Source organism: Mustela erminea, chromosome 7 (genome assembly GCF_009829155.1).
Source record: "Mustela erminea isolate mMusErm1 chromosome 7, mMusErm1.Pri, whole genome shotgun sequence".
NCBI lineage: Eukaryota > Metazoa > Chordata > Mammalia > Carnivora > Mustelidae > Mustela > Mustela erminea.
In genome coordinates, this window is record NC_045620.1 from 126,483,966 (window position 1) to 126,504,652 (window position 20,687).

At 46.9% G+C, this 20,687-nt stretch overlaps 1 protein-coding gene across 6 annotated transcripts in view; it reads left to right on the plus strand.

Moving 5' to 3' along the window:
* The first annotated feature begins 18,673 nt into the window (after positions 1-18,673).
* The window catches only part of PUM2 (pumilio RNA binding family member 2), a 103,772-nt gene continuing 101,758 nt past the window's right edge, over positions 18,674-20,687 (plus strand). Inside the window, exon 1 of one of the 6 annotated variants that reach the window (XM_032353213.1) lies at positions 18,674-18,692. The gene's annotated coding sequence lies outside the window, so the exon portion shown is untranslated. Of the gene's footprint in view, positions 18,693-18,792; positions 19,002-20,687 lie in introns of those variants that run through there. The other 5 variants (XM_032353214.1, XM_032353212.1, XM_032353215.1 and 2 more) reach the window with 5 other exon arrangements.

Sequence of the window (20,687 nt, forward strand, 5' to 3'; positions counted from 1 at the left end):
ACCTCAATGGAAGCGACCACTAGTTGACCGGAGGCAGATGACAGAGAACTTCCTGCAAGAGTTAATGATGACAACAGCCCAAGAACATCTGAACCAAAGGACGAGCAGGCCCCTCTAAAGACCTTGGTTCAGGTCCTCGGCCCTGGGTCTGGTACATCACTGACCCAGGCTTAGGGAAATGCAGAGCCACCAGCTCCCAGAACAACTCAGCCCTGGTCCAGTAAGGAGAGCTCACAGTGCGAACTCCTGGCACCCACTCTCCCTAGTCAGTGCAGAGCTAGTCAAAGAAACTTCTGTATTTAAAATGTAATCTCGGGCGCCTGGGTGGCTCAGTGGGTTAAAGCATCTGCCTTTGGCTCAGGTCATGATCCCAGAGTCCTGGGATTGAACCCCGCATCGGGCTCTCTGCTCAGAGGGAGCCTGCTTCCCCCTCTCTCTCTGCCTGCTTCTCTGCCTACTTATGATCTCTGTCAAATAAATAAATAAAAGGGGATGCCTGGGTGGCTCAGTTGGTTAAGCAGCTGCCTTCAGCTCAGGTCATGTTCCCAGCGTCCTGGGATCGAGTCCCACATAGAGCTCCTTGCTCCACAGGGAGCCTGCTTCTCCCTCTGACTCTGCCTGTCTCTCTGTCTGCCTATGCTCACTCTCGCTCTCTCTCTCTGACAAATAAATAAATAAAATCTTTAAAAATAAATAAATAAATAGATAGATAAAATCTTTAAAAATAAAATAAAATGTAATCTCCAGGGGTGCCTGGGTGGCTCATTGGGTTAAAGCCTCTGCCTTCTGCTCAGGTCACAATCTCAGAGTCTTGGGATTGAGCCCCACATCGGGCTCTCTGCTCAGGAGAGAGCCTGCTACCTCCTCTCCTCTCTCTGCCTGCCTCTCTGCCTACTTGCAATCTCTCTCAGTCAAATAAATAAATAAAATTTAAAAAATAAAAAAAATAAAAAATAAAATGTAGTCTCCAAGCGGTTGCAGACGGGAAGACCCCATTCGTTGTAATAGGGGGTTTGATCAAGATACCGAGAGGCGCTCCTCCCAGGTCAGACGGCATGGGGCGAGGGACACGGGTCAGCAAGCCTCCGAATCAAGGGTGAGGAAGATACAAGAATTAATGCCATAATGACACTAGAACACCGCTGAGGTAAAACCGTCGAGGATGCTGGAAACGTTCTTTACCTGTCCTAATACAGCAGTACTAGTGACTTGTGGCTACTGGACACTGCGAATATGGCTAGTGCAACTGGAGACCTGGATTTTTTATTTTACCTAATGGTCATTATTAAAATAACTGAAATAGGCACATATGGCTAGTGGCTTCCATAGTGACCAGCACAGCTCTACAGAATTTGTGGTCGTTCTGTAATTGACTGCGGGTAAACTGGGTGAAGAATTCTGGCAGTTTTCAAGTGTCTCAAATAATCAAAAAGGATTTGGGGGAGAAGGTGCCTGGGTGGTTCAGTCATTCGGTGTTTGCCTTTGGCTCAGGTCATGGATTGAGCCCCACATCGGGCTCCCTGCTCAGTAGGGAGCCTGCTTCTCCCTCTCCCTCTGCCATTCACTCTGCTTGTGCACTCTGGCTCGCTCTCTCTCTGTCAAATAAATAAATAAAATCTTAAAAAAAAAAAAAAAAAAGCCTGTTAGACACACGTCAGAAGAAGTACCATGGTTTTCTTCAGACCAACACCCATGTGGTTTCTTAGGCATGAGAAGTAACACAAGGAGGGTAACAGATGGGGAAAGAAGAAAACAGGTGGGAAATGGGGGAAATGAGAATGGGATCAACAGGAAAGGAAAGTAATCTTCTGTCTGAGGTAAAAAAACGAGCAATTTCTAGGACCCATTGATGAGGATTTATTAATGTGTAAACAAGATGTTCCCCTTTCAACCCCAAAGACTCAGAAGTCTTCTGGGGCCAGTAAACCTGCAGGAAGATGGGGTTGTGAGGTGGGCTGAACCCCTAGGCCAGTGGGGCCTGTGCCCTGAGGAGACAGGGAGAAAGAAAGGTTAGAGCTTAGAACCACCAAAAAAATAATGAGGAAGGGGACAGAGCCAGTTCAGGTTTTCCTTGGTCTCAAGGCCCTAGGAAGGCTGAGGCCTCTCCCCCAGCTGTCTCCCACCTGCCATACCTAAGTGTCCCTCAGCTGCAGTGGGGACCCCTGGGAGGCCCTTGCTGGTTACCATCATGTGTGAGGGGACAGACCCTGCCTGTAGCCCGTCTGCTCAGAACAGTGGGTGTGGGGATGAGCGTCTGAGGGCCAGGACACGTTTGCTCTATGGCTGCTTCCCTCCCTCTAATGTCCTGAGTGTCTCCCAGGACTCTTCCAAGCATAACCCAAAAGTCCCCATATCTGTCAGCCTGTGGATACAAACAAAATGACATTTGCATCAGGAGCTCGTGTTCCCACTAGCTCACTCTGGGCTCCAGGGTCTGCCACATTTCCCTCAAGTACTTTGGGCAGTTCTCAGGAGGTGTGTCCCGTGTGCTCAGAAGCCCATCTGTGGGCTACCGGCAGCGTCAAGCGCTTTCGCCCTGTCCTCTCCCCTGTCCTGCTTCTCTCTGCCAGCGTCCCCCGTTCACAAGCCTGCAGCAGGGGCACGTCATCTGGGCCTCAGCATAATGGCCGCTTGTGAAAATGCAGTGTCTGTCCCACGAATGCTCTCCCCTGCGTCCAGTGCTTTGATGGAGGTGCCAGGCTCTAGGCAGAAATTTCTCTGATTTTGTGAAATTTTTACAACCCTGCTCGTTGCACCCAAATGACCAGACCTCAGGAACCTGTGGCTGCAGGAGGAGGTCATTTAAGAAAACAAAACCTTAATTTTGAATAATAATAATGAGCTCCCCTTCTGCCTCCCAGCTGCCTCTTTCTGAGGTGGAGGCCCCGGTTCAGCAGCTCCGCACTACGGGGATTCTGAGGCCTCAGGATGCTTACACCGTCCTTGATTTGCAGTAATGTCGCCGCCGCTTGCTGGTTCCCTTGCCTGGGGAACTGCTGTTCAGTCACGGCCCAGTGTCCAGACCCTCTGAATGTTCTGGCCAGCTCTGCAGCAGGTCTGGGTTCTCTCAGAAGTATCTCGTACAAATAAGCCCTGAAAAATAGGAACCACTGCACTCAGAGCTCGGAATGTTCTTACATAAAAACTGGAAAGTTTACAAGTCTATAAGATGCATCTTTTTTTTTTTTTAAGATTTTATTTATTTATTTGACAGACAGAGACCACAAGTAGGCAGAGAGGTGGGGGGTGGGGGGAGCAGGCTCCCTGCTGAGCAGAAAACCTGATGCAGGGCTCAATCCCAGGACCCTGAGATCATGACCTGAGCTGAAGGCAGAGGCTTAACCCACTGAGCCACCCAGGTGCCCCCATAAGATGCATCTCTTCTCTGATTCCAACAACAGCAGTGCAGGAATCACCCCTGGAGATGACCCCCAAGTCATCGTGCTTGTGAGGATAGCCCTGATCCCACCGGGCTGATGGTGACAAGAGTTCCCTGCGCGGGACAGATAGGGAGTGCCAAATTCTGGAAACCAGGTCACGTCAGCCTTCGCGTGTTCTTCGCCTCACCCAGCTGCTTCAGAGGTACCAGGTGACTTCACCGCCTCCAGCTGCCAGGGAGAAGACAGCCATCAGCAGTTGCCACTCCCAGAGTCCTACAGGAAGCCGAGATGGCCCTGTGGCCCAGGCCTAGGCAGGAATGGATTAGGCCAGCCTGTGAGATTTCGGGGTTAGCGTGTCCCACTAGCGTTCAGTGGATGTTCCATTGCCCTCCAGGCCTCGACAGGGTGAGAACTGGCCTTGAGTGTCAGGGACTGAGGTCCATTCTGAATTCCCAACATGACCCGCTGGCTTAGAGTCTGGCCTTCTCTTATCTCTACCAGAGACCTCTTCACTCGCCAACATCCCTAAAGAAACGCCCCTTTAGATATGCCCTGAAAAAACCTATCTTGCTCCATTTCCTGCTGCTTCCCTGGGCCCAGCCGGCTTCCTTGCCCCCAACAAGCCACACAGCCTGAGCCAGCAGCAGGCCCTAGAGCAGCTGCGGAGGGGGAATCCATGGGCGGACCAGGCTCTGGGTCTAGAGCACAGAGCAGCAGGTGGTGGAAATGACCCTCTGTCCGCTGGGGAGTTTGCAGCAGTTAGAACCGGGACCTGAGGTTCTAACTCCTCACAATGAGGAGCTGTGGTGGGAACCTCCAGGGGCTGCTGAGTGCCTCCAGAGTCACCAGCCCTCGGTGACACAGGCCACACTGGTCCCTAGTGGACGAGGTGAGGCAGCCCAGCGTCAGCATCCAAGGAGAAAAAAGGAAGACCTGAACTGAAGGGGGAGACGTCGGCGCTCTCCTGAGCAACCTGGGCCCCTCCCTGTGGCCTCCTTAACTTCTGGAACTGTCCTCTGAGGACTAAAATCCTGCTTGGCCCACAGCACAGGCTCAGTGAACACCTGCCAAGTGAAGGGATGAGTCTGAAGGCGCAGCCTGCTCGCCCTCAGAGGCTGCTCCTGTGGCGGAACAGCTCGCAGCATCCAAATCCTTTGTCAGGTTGTCCCCCTGTGCCCTCACCGTCTCAGCCCCTGTTCCTCAGCGAGCGTGTCCCTTTCACCCGTCTCACTCGGCGTGGACAGAGTCGGGGCTTGGGAGGCCCCCATGATTCTCTCTTTTCTACTAGTCTGGGCAGAATCCTGCCCTCACTCCTGTCGGACTGGTTTGGATGGCTCCATGTCACCGGGCCTGCGCTCCCAAGAGCAGGGTCATGAACACCTCACAGCGACTTCTCTCTCTGGCACAGCTGAACCAATGTCACTTTCCCGGGACCACGGCCGCTGTGCTGAGGGCAGAAGCAGGGCACCATGTGAGGGGCTGTGCCTTCCTTGACCCCATCTCCTCGAGCTCTGGAAAAAATCCTTATAAACTCCTTTTTTCCCCCCAAAAAAATGCTTAGGCAAGTATGAGCAGAACCCTCCTGTGAGTTCATTCCTTCATACGCTGGCAGGTGTGTGTATGTGTGTGTGTGTGTGTGTGTGTGTGTGTGGTCTGAGGGAATGTCTCCAGAGAAGGTCTTCCTGATGAGGTGAATTTGAACAGAGACCTGGAGAAAGGGAGAAAGGGAGCCGTGTATTTGGGAAGAGTGTGTCTGTCCAGAAAGCAATTCAAAACACAAAGACCCTGAGGTAAAGATTTTAGATTTATTCCAAGTGACCTGGAAAGCCATTACAGGGTTCTGAGGGTAGGAAAGACACAGCCAACTTCAATTCTTAGACAGTACACTACACGGTTGGTCTTTTATAGAGAGCTCACCACAGAACTTAAATCCTTAACATCTCTATTGATATCACCATTGAGGGAAGACTAGGGATAACACCTTCAAAGGCCCACTTCCTTTTTAGTGTCTGGTTATTCTTTGTTGGTCACAAGTGATTATCATAAAAAAGCCGCCCACCATGCTCGCCTCGGGCAGGGTGGTCCTGTTTGTTCCCTTATCTCTGGTTTCCCAACACCTCCACATTTTTGGGATTTCTGTGAGCGCGATCACAGAGCCCCTTATCTCTCCCTCCCTAGCCCGACCTGTCCTTTACTCAATTGTTTCACACATCTGTTAACCATTCTGGTCTAGGCTACACAGTTTTGGCTTACGTTTGTATTTCAAAAGAGGATTTGCTTCTCTCTAATACGCTTTATGAAATGCTGAATGCTGGCTGTACTCGTCAACCCAAGAAGACTACACGATGGGGCAGTTCTGTTTTCCTGGCTATGCTGTGTTTTCTCTCTAGGAGAAACTTTCTCTGTGAGCTTCTGCAGTGGGAGGGGTATCTTAAAGCCCTTTGACAGCTCACGGGACACCGGAGACCCCGGAGACCGTGAACACTGAGGGTGAGTGAGTTGGAAAGACTCATTTCCTCTGCTACAACAGCCGGAGGGAAAACTGTTTCTTCATCTGCTACCCTTAATACTTCACTCTGGTCACCAAATATGGGGGGAGGGGTTCCCCACACCAAGCAATTCTCTGTAGGTAACAGCTGGGTGTCCCACAATTCAGTTCAATTCTGACATGCCCTACCTGGAGTTAGAGCATACCCCGCTGGTTAAGGGCTAGTCCCAGAAGACTTCAGCCCCTCCCCCACTCCAGTTACCAATTACAAGTCCACCAGTTGCTTGTCACCTGTACTGGATATAAGTCACACCCATTTTGGATTTGATAATTGGCTACAGCAGCTCACAGAATTTACAGAAAATGGTTTACTTACTAGATTACTGGTTTATTATTAAAGGATACAATTCAGGACAGCCAAATAGAAGAGGCGCATAAGGCAAGATACGGGGGAAGAGGTGTGGAGTCTCTTTGCTCTCTCCATGCTCACCAGCCCAGAAGCTCTCTGAACCCCATTGTTTAAGGTTCTTATGGAGGCTTTGTTATATAAGCATGATTGATTATATCACTGTCCACTGGTGATTAATTCAACCTCTTGCCTCCCCCAGAGATATGGGGATGGAGCTGAAAGTTCCAAACTTCTAATTACCTGGATGGTTCCCCTGGCAACCAGCTCCCAGGTTAGAGGTTTTCCAGAAGTCATCTCATTAACATAAAGTTAGATATGATTGGATGGGACTTCTTATGAATAACAAAAGACACTTTATGGGGCGCCTGGGTGGCTCAGTGGGTGAAGGCCTCTGCCTTCAGCTCAGGTCATGATCCCAGGATCCTGGGATCGAGCCCTGCATCGGGCTCTCTGCTTGGTGGAGAGCCTGCTTCCTCCTCTCTCTCTGCCTGCCTCTCTGCCTACTTGTGATCTCTGTCAAATAAGTAAAGTAAAATCTTAAAAAAAAAAAAAAAAAGACACTTTTATCTCTCTCAAATCATGAAATTCCAAGGATTTTAGAAGCTCTGTGTCAGGAATGGGGATGAAAACCAAAAACATATTTTTCATTATAATTCACAGTATTGCACTAAGCCTGGTATACTTCTAGGAGGTTTTCTTTGTTTCTTTTTTTTTTTTTTTTAAGATTTTATTTATTTATTAGAGAGAGAGAGATCACAAGCAGAGGAAGTAGCAGAGGGAGAGGGAGAAGCAGACTCCCCCCTTGAGCAGGGAGCCTGATGCAGGGATTCTGTCTCAGGACCCTGGGATCGTGACCTGAGCCAAAGGCAGATGCTTCACGAACTGAGCCACCCAGGCCCCCTACCAGGAGGTTTTCAATAATATTTTGTATATATTTTTCCTGTGGGAATCCATCTCTAGTTTAATGACAAATGGGAAAATCAACTTTCAAAATCTCTATTTCCGGCCATCTATAAAGTAGAATATTCCAGTAGATTTTCCTTGACACTGGAAATGGACTGTGATAATTTATCTTTTAATTTATGAGCATTTTTTGGACTCCCTGACTCACCACACAGCCTGAGAATCACCCTAATGGCATGCGAGTCATACTCTGGGAATTATGGAGGTGTGGCATGTCTGAGACACTAGGGAGTCTCCTGGTCCAGTTTTGCCCTTGCCTAAGTCAGAGACATTGGACAAAAAGTCCTAGAGCTCCCTGTGTCCAGGATCTATTCTTTTTTTTTTTTTTTTTTAAAGATTTTATTTATTTGACAGAAAGAAAAATCACAAGTAGGCAGAGAGGCAGGCAGAGAGAAAGAGGGGGAAGCTGGCTCCTTGCTGAGCAGAGAGCCCGATGTGGGGCTCAATCCTAGGACCCTGAGATCATGACCTGAGCAGAAGGTAGAGAGGCTTAACCCACTGAGCCACCCAGGCACCCCCAGGTGCACCCCAGGATGCACCCCCAGGCATCCTTGTCTTATTTTAAGACAAGGAAGCCCTACTCCCTAGTATGTCCAAATGCGAGAACCAACCAGGTCTCCCCCTGAGAAACTATAACAAGCTGAGGAGACCTCACTCTACCCAAGAACGCTCCTATTCAGGGAAATGCCTCTGGCCTTTCCTGTAATACTCAGTTGGCTTCTCCTTTGGGGCATGGCACATACAAGGCTATGACAACACTGGCCTCACGCACAAACATTCAGAGAAGATAAACAAACCAGCCCACAGCTGCCACAACTTCCTCCAACTAGAACAACTGTTCCTAGAACGCCAAACATACTGTGATTCAGATCTCCACTGTTTTACTGCCTGTCATGGAAGCATTAATGGGTAGTTAAGATTTAGCTGACAGCGGGGTCTTTATTTTGTGTAGGCTTTAGAGCCAAGGTGGGGATTCAAGCCTGCACTGGCCGTGTTGTTCCTGACAATACCACAGAATGACAGAAGGTAAATTTGGAAATGACTTTGAGACGGGAAATGGAAGCTTTGGAGAAATGCTCTCCTTGAGACTGGAGGCCTCACTTGGAGAACAAGAGATGACTCCATGTTATGCGAGGTCACCCGCTAAGACTAACTAAGACAACTTTCCTCACAGTTTTGAAAATGAGGAAGTGATATAGGCCCATCTTCCACAAATACACAGTTCTTAAGAAATTGGTCCTGGAAGGGGAAAAGGAAGGAAAAGAAAGCTTACTGTGGTGGGGACTCTGGCGTGGCTTTCCTACTGAGAGAGGGCTCTCACCAGACTGCTAGGATAGAAGAAGACAGGAAGCTTAGTTGATGTTGCCATGGTCTGCCATCTCCCGGGCGCTCTTAGTGGACAGATCAAGCTGAACAGCACGAGGGTAGAATGAAATCCTTGAATGGGTACCATGGGCTTTGGCAAAGAATGTTCAGGAGGATCTCTACTGAGTGACCAGAATCTAGGTCCTCCAGCAAGAATCCAACTTCGTGCTGAATAAGCTTGTTCCCTCCTCCACCATGGTTTCCTTCGGCTACAGAAAAGTGGCATGAAACTAAACCCCCTACTCATGGATCCCAGATGAGTGAGAAAGCTCACACTTGCTAAACGCAAAAGAAAGTGTGCCAGGTCTGCCTGTGGTGACCTTGAGCAGCGAGAAAAATAAGTGGCCTTTCCCCTAGGGAGTTAGGCCAACACATGACAAGGGGGGTGAGGGGAAGGACACCTCATACAAAAGGCAGAAAACCCAGTCTGAGAGAAACTACAATCGAAGAACAAAGGCACTCTACCAAAAACTTGTTCAGGAACATTCACGGCACCATTATTCATAATAGCTAAAAGGTGAGAACAACCCAAATTTCCATTATTTGCTGAACGAATAAACAAAATCTGGTATATCCATGCAATGGAATATTATTTGGCCATAAAAAGCAATGAGGTACTGATGCGTGCTCCAGCGTAGGTGAAACTTGAAACCATTATGCTAGCGACGCCTGGGTGGCTCAGTTGGTTAAGCATCTGCCTTTGACTTAGATCCCAGGATGCTGGGATCAAGCCCGTTGGGCTCTCTGCTTCTCCCTCTCCCTCTGCTTGCCGCTCCCCCTGCTTATGTTCTCTCTCTGTCAAATAAATAAGTAAAATCTCTTAAAAAGAAAGCACTGTGGTAAGTAAAAGAAGCCAGTCACAAAAGATAACATTTGTATCATTTCACCTACACAAAATATCCAGAAGAGGCAAACTATATAGACAAAAAGTGGATTGATTAGTGACTCTTTAGGACTAGGGAGTGGGAAGATAGCAGAGTACTATCCAAAGGGTACGTGATTTCATTCTGAAGTGATGAAAATATTCTAAAATTGTGCTGGTGGTGGCACACATTTGTGGATACCCTAAAACCCACTGAATTGTGTACGTTAAATAGGTAAGTTTTGTGGCATGTGAATTATAGCTCAAGAAATCTGTTTTTAATAAAATAAGAGCTAGAGGGGTGGCTGGGTGGCTCGGTCATTAAGCATCTGCCTTCACGTCAGGGCATAATCCCAGGGTCCTGAGATCAAGCCCCACATCAGGCTCCCTGCTTGGTGGGAAGTCTGCTTCTCCTACTCCCACCTCCCATTCCCCCATTTCTGTTCCCTCTCTGTTGTCTCTCTCACTTTGCCAAATAAAATTTTTTAAAAAATTTTTCTTAAAAAATTAAATAAGAGCTAGTAATGTTGTCAAAGAGACTCATTTAAATCAACCACCACCCCTCCAAATAGCTGCAGAAAAAATGCAATAAAGGCATGGGAACAGATTTTTCTAAAAAAGTCACATTTTCTGCAAAAGCTTATGCTGTACTATTTCATCACAAAACTTTAAGAAGTCCTAGAAGGTGATGCATCAGTTTAGGACCTGTCAGGAAAACATAGACCACATTGGTTAATTTAACAGAGGGAATATGGGGAACTGGTCTGGCTGATAAAACAAAAGGTGTGAGGAGAAGCATGAGGAGGGAGCAGAGTTAGTCATACAGTTGCCATCCCTGGGGAAACCAAGAAAAGAGGGGGACGTTAGCTGAACTTAGAAACAAAGGAGGTGGCCCACAGAGTTGGGACTTGGACCTCTGGGGAGGGGGCACCCTGGTTGTTTCTACTACCTCGGGATTTGGAGAGGAGTCCTCAGGGGAGCAGGGTCTCAAGTCCTCTGAGGAGGGGGGCACTGTTCAGCCACTGCTCAGCTTTCCCAGGGAGGATCAGCAGCCTGGTTCTGGAAGCAGGCAAAGAAGTCAGAAACTGGAACCAACTCCTGCACTTGGGCGGAGGTGCTGCCTTGGGATTCTGCTAACAGGAACAACAAGTGGAAAGAGCAAGAGGCTTCTCTTTCCCATCTTCTCATCTCTTTCCATGTGCCCACTATTGACAGTGTTTACCAGGTTGCCCACTGGTGAAAAGTGTTTGCAGAACCCCAGTCTCAGCACCGCAAAGTTTGAAGCTGGGAGACAGTAGATTAATAGCACAGATGATGAGGAAATGTCAAAATGAGATGAAAGGGATGATTGCAGAGCTAAGGAAACATCAAGACCAATGGTGACGTTGCACCATTGACATTTTGGCTGAAAACTGAATTTATCACATGGAGAAAATGCTTGATGTAATCATAGAGAATTCGGAAGAAAAAGACAAAGATAGTAAAGTAATTAGCAAGGAGATGATACATGTGAGGGACAAGATTTTTTTTTCCCCCAATTTCTTTTTTTTTTCTGAATTTATTTATTTATTTGACGGAGAGAGAGAAAGAGACCGCGAGAGAGGGAGCACAAGCACAGAGAGTGGGAGAGGGAGAAGCAGGCTTCCCACAGAGCAGGGAGCCTGATGCAGGAGCTGAAGACAGACGCTTAATGACTGAGCCACCCAGGAACCCCCAAATTCTTTTTTTTTTTTTTTAAGATTTTATTTATTTATTTGACAGAGAGAGATCACAAGCAGGCAGAGAGGCAGGCAGAGAGAGGAGGAAGCAGGCTCCCTGCTGAGCGGAGAGCCCGATGTGGGCTTGATCCCAGGACTCTGAGATCATGACCTGAGCCGAAGGCAGCGGCTTAACCCACTGAGCCACCCAGGCGCCCCAACACCCAAATTCTTTTTAAGAGTGTCTTCTTGGGGCGCCTGGGTGGCTCAGTGGGTTAAGCCGCTGCCTTCGGCTCAGGTCATGATCTCAGAGTCCTGGGATCGAGTCCCGCATCGGGCTCCCTGCTCAGCGGAGAGCCTGCTTCCCTCTCTCTTTCTGCCTGCCTCTCCATCTACTTGTGATTTCTCTCTGTCAAATAAATAAATAAAATCTTTAAAAAAAAAAAAGAGTGTCTTCTTATTGGCTTTAAGTTGTACAAGATGTTCCAAATAAGAATAATTGTTATCCATGAAGTAGGAAAATCAAAGGTCAGAAAAAAAATATTCAGGGTTGTTTTGCAGAAATATTTTCCTGAAATGATTAAAGAACTTAATTTCAAATATCAGGGTTATACTGTAATAACAAGAAAATCTGTTAGGAACTGATTGACAACAAGATACGTTGTGGTTAAGACATCAAACTTCAAAAGTAGAGAAAAAAACTCTTAAGTAGGTTAAAATCAAATCAGCTGAAGACTTGATTTGTAGAAGTTAAGAGTCTTCCATAAGCACAGTGTCCACAAAGTTCTGGGGTGTGAGGGCATTGGAGGGTGCAGGGAGACAGCAAGACTCGAGAATAGTTGTTTAAGTTTAAATAAAACAGGAAGGCATTTTTTAATCTTCTTTTATTTAAATTCAATATTAACATACAGTGTATAATTTCAGAGGTAGAGTTCAGATCAGTCTTTTTTTTTTTTTTAAAGATTTTATTTATTTATTTGACAGAGAGAGAAATCACAAGTAGACAGAGAGGCAGGCAGAGAGAGAGGAGGAAGCAGGCTCCCTGCCGAGCAGAGAGTCTGATGCCAGGCTCGATCCCAGGACCCTGGAATCATGACCTGAGCCCAGGGCAGAGGCTTAACTCACTGAGCCACCCAGGCGCCCCCAGTGATACATCAGTCTTACACAACACCCAGTGCTCATTACATCACGTGCCCTCCTTAATGTCCCTCATTCAGTGACCCCATCGCCCACCCCCACTTCCCTTCAGCAACCCTCAGTAGTTTGTTTCCTATTTTTTTAAGAGTCTCTTATGGTTTGTTTCCTTCTCTGATTTCATTCTGTTTTATCTTTCCCTCCCTTCCCCTATGATCCTCTGTTTTGTTTCTTAAATTCCAAGCATGAATGAGATCATATAACTGTCTTTCTCTGATTGACTTATTTCACTGAACATAATACCCTCTAGTTCCATCCACATCCTTGCCAATGGTAAGATTTCCTTTTTTGATGGCTGTATATTATTCCATTGTATATATACACCACAGCTGCTTTAACTGTTCATCTGTCATTGGACATCTGGGCTCTTTCCATAGTTTGGCTATTGTAGACAGGTCAGCTATAAACATTGGGGTGCAGGTGCCCATTCGTATCTCTGGGGTAAATCCCTACTAGTTCAACTGTTGGGTCATAGGGTAGCTCTATTTTCAACTTTTTGAAGAATCTCCATACTTTTTACCAAAGTGGCTGCACCAGCTTGCATTCCCACCAACAGTGTAAGATCTCCCCTTTCTCCATATCCTTACCAATATCTGTCTTCTCCTGGCTTGTTAATTTTAGCCATTCTGACTGGTGTGAGGTGGTATCTCGTTTATTCATTTAACAGAGAGAGAGAGAGCGCACAAGCAGGCAGAGTGGCAGGCAGAGGGCCAGGGAGAAGCAATCTCCCCACCGAGAAGGGAGCCTGATGTGGGGCTCAATTCTAGCACTCTGGGATCATGATTTGACCTGAAGGCAGAAGCTTAACCACTGAGCCACCTAGGTGCTCCTTTCTGCCCATTTCTTGATTGAATTATTTGTTCTTGGGTGTTGAGTTTGAAAAGTTCTTTGTAGCATTTGGATATTAGCCCTTTATCTGATAGGACATTTGTATATGCCTCTCTCATTCTGTCCATTGTCTTTTGGTTTTGTCCACTATTTCCTTTGCTGTGCAAAAGCTTTTTATCTTGATGAAGTTCCAATAGTTCATTTTTGCCTTTGTTTCCCTTGCCTTTGGAGCTTTGTCTAGGAAGGCATTTTCAAAACTTCAGGAATATCAGGCTTTCAAAAGATTGCAAATACACACAAATTCTTTGTAGCTTCTCTCATCAAAAGATAAAGTCTGTTTCTTCATTTTTTAAAAATCTGGGCTGGCCTTATGATTTGCTTTGGCCAGTGATGCAGCAGAAGGGCCATGACATGAATTCCAAGCTGGCAGTTTCCATTCTCACTCTCTGCCACCGTGCAACCAAGCCTAAGCAAGTCTCCAGGAGGGGCTGTGGGTGTCTTGGTTGACCACCAGACCTGAGCCTCACAGCTCCAGCCAGCCTCGATACCAGCTGGCCAGCTGCACAGGTAGTTCCAGAAGAGATCAACTGAACTTCCCAGTTGAACCCAGCCCAACTGACCAACCCACAGAACTGGGAGCGAGGAAATGATAGTGGGGCGTGGTTTGTAACCCACGTAAAGGCTAACTGATAAATGATGAAATCCATGTAACTGAATCAAAATCAAATCAGAAATGAAGAAGCTATACATGACAAATACATTTAAATACTGAAATTAAGAAAAAGCAAAAGAAAAATGGATAACAATAGAATGTAAATGGTATAAACCCTGACATGATGAAAAATAATACGAGTCAAAAATTAGGAAGTACGGGCAAGAGGTAGAAGGAAGCGAAAGAGTGTTAATTTCTCTTTCATAGCATGGAACACACTACTGAGCAATGTTGGAGCACAGAGTTGAAAAAGTCCCTCTGTCCTAGTATGATTTTTTTTTTTAATCAAGTTAACCTTTGAGAAAAATCTTATGAATCAGTCTCTCTGAAAATGAAAAAATATGCATCTGAGCAGTTCCTTCACTTCTTTTGTTAAATTCAAGTAAGACTGAGTTCAACACTGTATTTTATTTTATTTTAGGTTTATTTATTTGACACAGAGAGATCACAAGTAGGCAGAGAGGCAGGCAGAGAGAGAGTGGAGGAAGCAGGCTTCGCGCTGAGCCTGAGCCAAAGGCAGAGGCTTTAACCCACTGAGCCACCCAGGCGCCCCTATTTCTTGAAATTTTTATAAAGGGCTTATTTACTTTTTTAAAAAAGAGATTTTATTTATTTATTTGACAGAGGGAGAAAGAGCACAAGTAGGCAGAGAGGCAGGCCGAGGGAGAGGGGGAAGCAGTCTTCCCACTGAGCAGGGAGTCCAATGTGGGACTCGATCCTAGGACCCTGGGATCATGACCTGAGCTGAAGGCAGACGCTCAATTGACTGAGCCACCTTGCTTATTTACTTTTATAAAGACCACAAAGTTGGGTGCACCTGGGTGGCTCAGTGGGTTAAGCCTCTGCCTTCAGCCCAGGTCATGATCCCAGGGTCCTGGAATCAAGCCCCACTTTGGGCTCTCTGCTCAGCGGGGAGCCTGCTTCCTCCTCTTTCTCTCTCTGCCTGCCTCTCTGCCTACTTGTGATCTCTGCCTGTCAAATAAATAAATAAAATCTTTAAAAAAAATAGCGAAGTTGTAAAAAGAGTTTACAAGAAGTTTCATCAGCAGTCCCAATGGAAAGCAGTATTTTCATAGAGAATATTAAAATGGCATTATGCTCCAAGATTAGTCTGTCTAAACTAGAGGTATGCAATGGCAACATGTTATAATCACCAGGGAGCATTTTAAAAAATATCCATATCCAGGCTTCAGCCAGACCAGAACCATTCAATCAAAATAGCTGGGAAGGGTCCTGAGAATGATACAATTCAGATGTTCCCCCAGGAGATTCTGATGTGCAACTCTGGCTGAGAACCACTTGTCTTAACAGGCCATATAGAAACATTCCTAAGACGCAACGTGTGTTGCTTGGAAATCAGGCTATTCCTTCCACCCTGTGCCTTTTCTAGCCCACAGGGACATCCAGAGGATCTGTTACTAAAGAAGACAAGGAGAATGAATACTCTGGGTGAGCTACTAGCAGATAGAATTCCTGTCAGCTTGAACTGGGGGCAAGATGCTTTCTTGTTTACGTACAGAAGTAGAGAGAGCCAGGCTCCCCCCACACCCCCTTGCTTTGAGTTGGCACGTTTTTGTGTCCCACAGGCTCTAAATGAAAAACACACCCACGACAGAACCAGTTCCTATCAAGTGAGAGGGAATTTTTGTGATTGATTTACCAGTGCTTCTTATACTTTATTAAGTAGAGAAATTGCCCAGGAGTCTTGTTAAAATGCAGAATTTGATTCAGTAGTTCTGGAATGGGGCCAAGATTCTGCATTTCAAACAAGTTCCCCGGGTGATTAGAATGGCTGTCAGGCATCAATTACAATGTCCACCTTAACTATCAGGCACACCTGATATTTACAGTAGCTGAGGAATGCATTTTTTTCCTTGTAGGTGAATATACGAGAGAAGCCAATTATAATCAGAAGGTGCCTAATGAGCAAAGCCAGATTGCAAAGCGTGTGTGAAGGCACAGAAGCAAGAAACTGCTCACGTGCCAGGTGAATCAGGAGCTGGAGGTAGGCGGAGTCAGGCCGCTGAAGAGTTGGACTTTGATCCGAATTCTGCAGAGCACAAAGCCTCGAAAAGAGATTTACCGGAAAGAAAAGTCTTCCATTGTTCAATTTGTTTGGGAAGTGCTATACACACTACATCCCTCACTTACATATTTACAAAGCATAATTTGTTTTTAAAGATACTAAGAAGGCTTTTGTCAAATAAAGATAATACCTCATAAACAGTACAGGTTATATAATTTATGGAGCCCAGTGCAAAATGAAAATTTATCTTTTCCTATTAAGACTTTCTGGAAGGCGATGACAGAGCATTAAACCAATTGTGGAACTCTCCTAAAGCTTCTAAAGCTTCAGGCCTTGTAGGACTGCACTGGTCACATGCCGGTGAAGCTGCCCTGTTCCTGGGGATATTGGGAGCATTAAATGAAATAATGTATGAAAAGTGCTTTAGGGGCACCTGGGTGGCTCAGTGGGTTAAGTGTCTGCCTTCAGCTCAGGTCATGATCTCAGGGTCCTGGGATCAAGCCCCACATGGCATCAGGCTCCCTGCTCCGTGGGTAGCCTGCTTCTCCCTCTCTCTCTCTGACTGCCTCTCTGCCTACTTGTGATCTCTTTCTGTTTCAAATAAATAAATAAAATCTTTGGGGGGATAAAAAAGTGCTTTAGTGCTTACCTACTGTTAGCACCACTACCAAAGCTACAGTTGGGTGTCAAGCCGGGAATCACCACTACCCAAGCGGCTACCAAAGCTTATATCCTGTAAGCACTAAATAAATAGTAAGGATGGTTTTCACACAGCTTTTAGTTAGGACTCTTGGTTGTAATAGAAACTGACTTCATTTAGCTTAGGCAAAAAAAAAAAAAGCAGAATTTGTTAAATGATCCAGGAATGTGTTTCAGAACCCAAGGGTAGAAGCTGCTAGCAAGGTACAGGAAGAAAGGGTTCTCCTTTCCTCTCTCAACTCCAGTTTTCTTTATGGGTTCCTTGTCCACACTGTGGGAAAAATCAGCCCAGAGGTGCCAGGTTCAAGAGACTTCCCGGAGGGATACTGGGGTCTCTTAGTCCTAATTCCACATGCTGAGGGAGGGCTCTGATGGCTCCATCAATTTTCACCTGGATTAGGCAACTGTACATAAAGACTCTTCAGCTATTATCAGCCCAGTGGAAGGGGAAGAAGGCAACGTATGTGCATCTCAGTGTCTCCCATACTTACCTGATCATAAGACATTTCTCGAAGGAACATCTATTAGTATTGAATAGAACATACTCGGGAAATGCTGTCGTGGGTGATAGGAAGCAATGGAATGGCTAAAGGAGAGGCGAAAGAGCCAGGAATCAGATGTTCATTTTAGATGGCAGGGAGCAGAACTGACTAGACCAAACAAGACTGAACACAAGAAAGCAAAGTAAGAGCTCGCTCTAGATATCCAGACCTGGGAAGCAAGGCTAGTATTAATGAGGATATACGAGGAAAAACCGTCTCCAGAAATATTTGGGAAGTGAAAATTCGATATGGGGAGAAAGGTATAAGAGAAACAGACAAGGATGTATCAAAGGGCTAACTTGGGGTACTCAATCGGTTGTGGTATACCAACTGTTGAGCTAACACAAGAATTGGGCGATGGGTCTAAGTTGTTTCTGTTTGGTGCCAGGAAGAATATTCAGCTGGAAATATCTAGAAGCCTGAAATGTGGGCCACAGGTAAAAGTCTTGAGGCAGATTCAGATATCGCATGCTTTCAGTAATAATTAAAAACCGAGAAGTTCAGGCATTCAATATATAATCTTTGAACACTACTATGGTCCAGGCCCTGGGACACACACACACACACACACACACACGTGGATAAAACACTCATCCTCCTGCAAGCCCATCATGGAGCTTACAGTCGCCCAGGAAGAAAAATTACACAGCACTCCTTTTCAGAACTACAGAATGTCAGAGAGTTGTTCCAACCATGGAGAACAACACAGTGCCGGTGCCCCTACCACATGTCGGCTGTGTGACAGGGACAGACTACGGTTGGGTCTCAAGCCTGGAATCATCACTACCAAAGCCACAGGGACAGGACGACAGCGTGGGTCGGTCCCTAACTGCTGCGGTGGGGATCGGCGTGCGGACCTGACGGTGCACTTGGCGAGCGCGGGTGATGAAAAATCGGGCGGCGAGTGAGAATCACTAGCCCAGCAGAAGGACCTGGGTCTCCTTTGTGTTTACCCCGGCCAAGCACTGCGCGCCGGCAATGTGTTGAGCTGGGTCCACTTGCCCAGGAGGCAACTAGAATGACAGTCCATTTTAAGGGGTTCACTTTCCCACCCCAAATGCGTCTCCATCGTCTTGCTGCGGGGAGAGGGGAAGGATGAACCCTAAGGGCCTGGATTACTGTCCGGCTCCTGTGGGTGCCAGCACCCCAGAGGCGAAGTTCGAGGAGTACTGCGCGGTCACAGGCAACTGACATCCGCACAGGCTGCGGCGAACAATGAGCTACCAGGGAGGAAGCGAAGGGTAAGCGAATTCGGAAGTCGAGGCTGCACGCGGGAAGACAGAGGCGAACGCGGAGCTCGGCGACACCACGCCTGCGCCGGCCGAGCTCCCGCGCGCGTCCCCGCCTGGCGCACCCTCCGAGCCTAGCACCAGCTGCGAGCCCGCAAGGTGAGGGCGGGGGAGCGCACGCCTAAGGGACGGTCGAAACGCGCGAGCGCAGAGAGCGTGCGCACGCGCAGAGCTCCCGCCGGCCGGCGCCAGAAGCGCGGGAGAAGCGACGAAAGCCACTGAGAAGAGCCGCACGTCGGTGAGTGCTCCCCCCTCCCCTTTCTCCCGGAGTGCCTTGCGCGCGGCCGGTGGGCGGGGGGGGAGGGGAGGGGAGGCGGCGGTGGCAGCCATGTTGTTGTGAGTCTCTGTGTCTCACCCTCGGTACTTCGGTGGTTCGGAGGAGGAGGGGGAGGAGAAGGAGGAGGTGGGGTGGGGGGGAGGGAGGTAGGTGGAGAAAGAAGATATTGCCGCCACCGAAGGCGGAGGAGGGAAGGACGGCCAAGAGCGACGCCGCCGTGTGCCCAACGGTCGGTGTCTCCGGCTGAGGCAGCGCGGCCGCAGCAGCCCCGTAAGTCAGTCCGCATTTGCTCCCTCTCCCCGTGCTCTGGCGCCACAGAAGCTGGCTTCCTGGGCTTTGTGTGGCCGTCTCGGCGGGAGCAGCCCGCAGGGCGGGAGGGCAGACAGGCCTGGGGGAACCCAGGGCAGCTGCGGCCTGGGGCCCGGGGCCCGCTCGCACAATGCGGGGGGAGGGGTGCCGGAAGGGGGTGTGCGCCCCGCGCGGGTGGGGGGGTGCTCGGCTCTCCCGCTTCCTTTCCTCCCCCACGCCACTGCCTTGCGGCGCTGGGGGGCCCACCCCACTAGTCCTGGGTTTCTCGGCGCTTGGGGTTAGGGACCGAGCTGTCCGTTCAGCCCGTGGTCGTTAAGAGGGGAGAGGACGGTAGATCCAGAGAAGTGTGCGAGTTGGAAGTGGGCGAAGAGGAAGGAGTGGGTTTATGAAAACAAATATGGGAATTCTTGGGGGCCCGAGTGTGTCCAGGAAAAGCTTTCGGCAGACAGGTGTGGATATGAAAGGAACAGCGACTTGGGTTAGTTAGACTCTTAGGTGCTATTATTAAGGAATGTTATGTTCGTTCCTGGAACAGGCTTTGACACTCAGATATAGAAATTAAAATGAAAGAAAAGATTAGAGGCTTCAGACATTTTAGCAGTAGTTAGATTGGGCCAAATTTGCGGATAATTGTTAAAAGTTTTATCCCAAACGCTTGTAAAAGTTAGGCTGCTTCTGAGAACACAGCTAGGGAAAACCCTATTTCTTAACTTACGTTTTCATTCTAACACATATTTAGACATCATGAGGGTTAATATTACGAGCATATAAGGTGTAATAAGACAGTAATGTCAGTTAAAATCAGGATTTCGGGTATTGTGAGATCTTAAGAAAAGTGGTGATGTTTTTTTTTCGGTTTTTAAGAGAAAGCTTTATTAGACAAATGCTTTTAAACGCGTAAGAGAACTGTAATATTTGTAAAGGTATATCAACAGTTTTAATATCAAAACAGTTGATACTTGTATATCAAAACAGTTTTAATAAAGGGAGTTACCTAAGGATTTTAAAAGCTTGTTTACTGCTTAGATTTCGTGTTTAATAGGTGACTCACCATGTGACCTGGAGTATCAGAGGACAGTTTAAGGAATTCTGGTTAGAAATCCTATTTAGAATACAATTACAAATATTTTTAATGGGCTTACGTTTCTGTTCTTACTCTTTTAATACTTTTTTTTTTAATAGAGGATTTGCTTCATTTGCACAGGCATAGTGAATAGTTGTTAATATTTCCCTTTGCATGAATGTCTTTTAAAGTTCAATTTTTGGTGAACTTTATTTATTTAGAATTGTCTTTTGGTGTCCGGAAGGGCGGTTTTTGTACCCAGCAAAGACTTAAACTGATTTAAAAAATTAGTTGTATTTCAGAATCCTGGTTTTTAAGCTTTTTAAGTTCTTTTTTCTTATTTGTACAAGTCTGGCTGTTAATCTTCAAGTTAAATTTGCTATTAACAAACTTGAACATCTTCAAGAAAATTGAAACTTTAATTTTTATACGTAGTTTTCTTAATTGGAGTGTAAAGTTCCCTTAGACGTTTTAATATTTAGTAAGGTTTCAGCTTAAAAGTATAAATTACTGCCATGTTTAAATTGGTCTTACAAGGTTGTCCACTTTAATAGACCAATTTTTCTTTGGCACTACAAGCATAT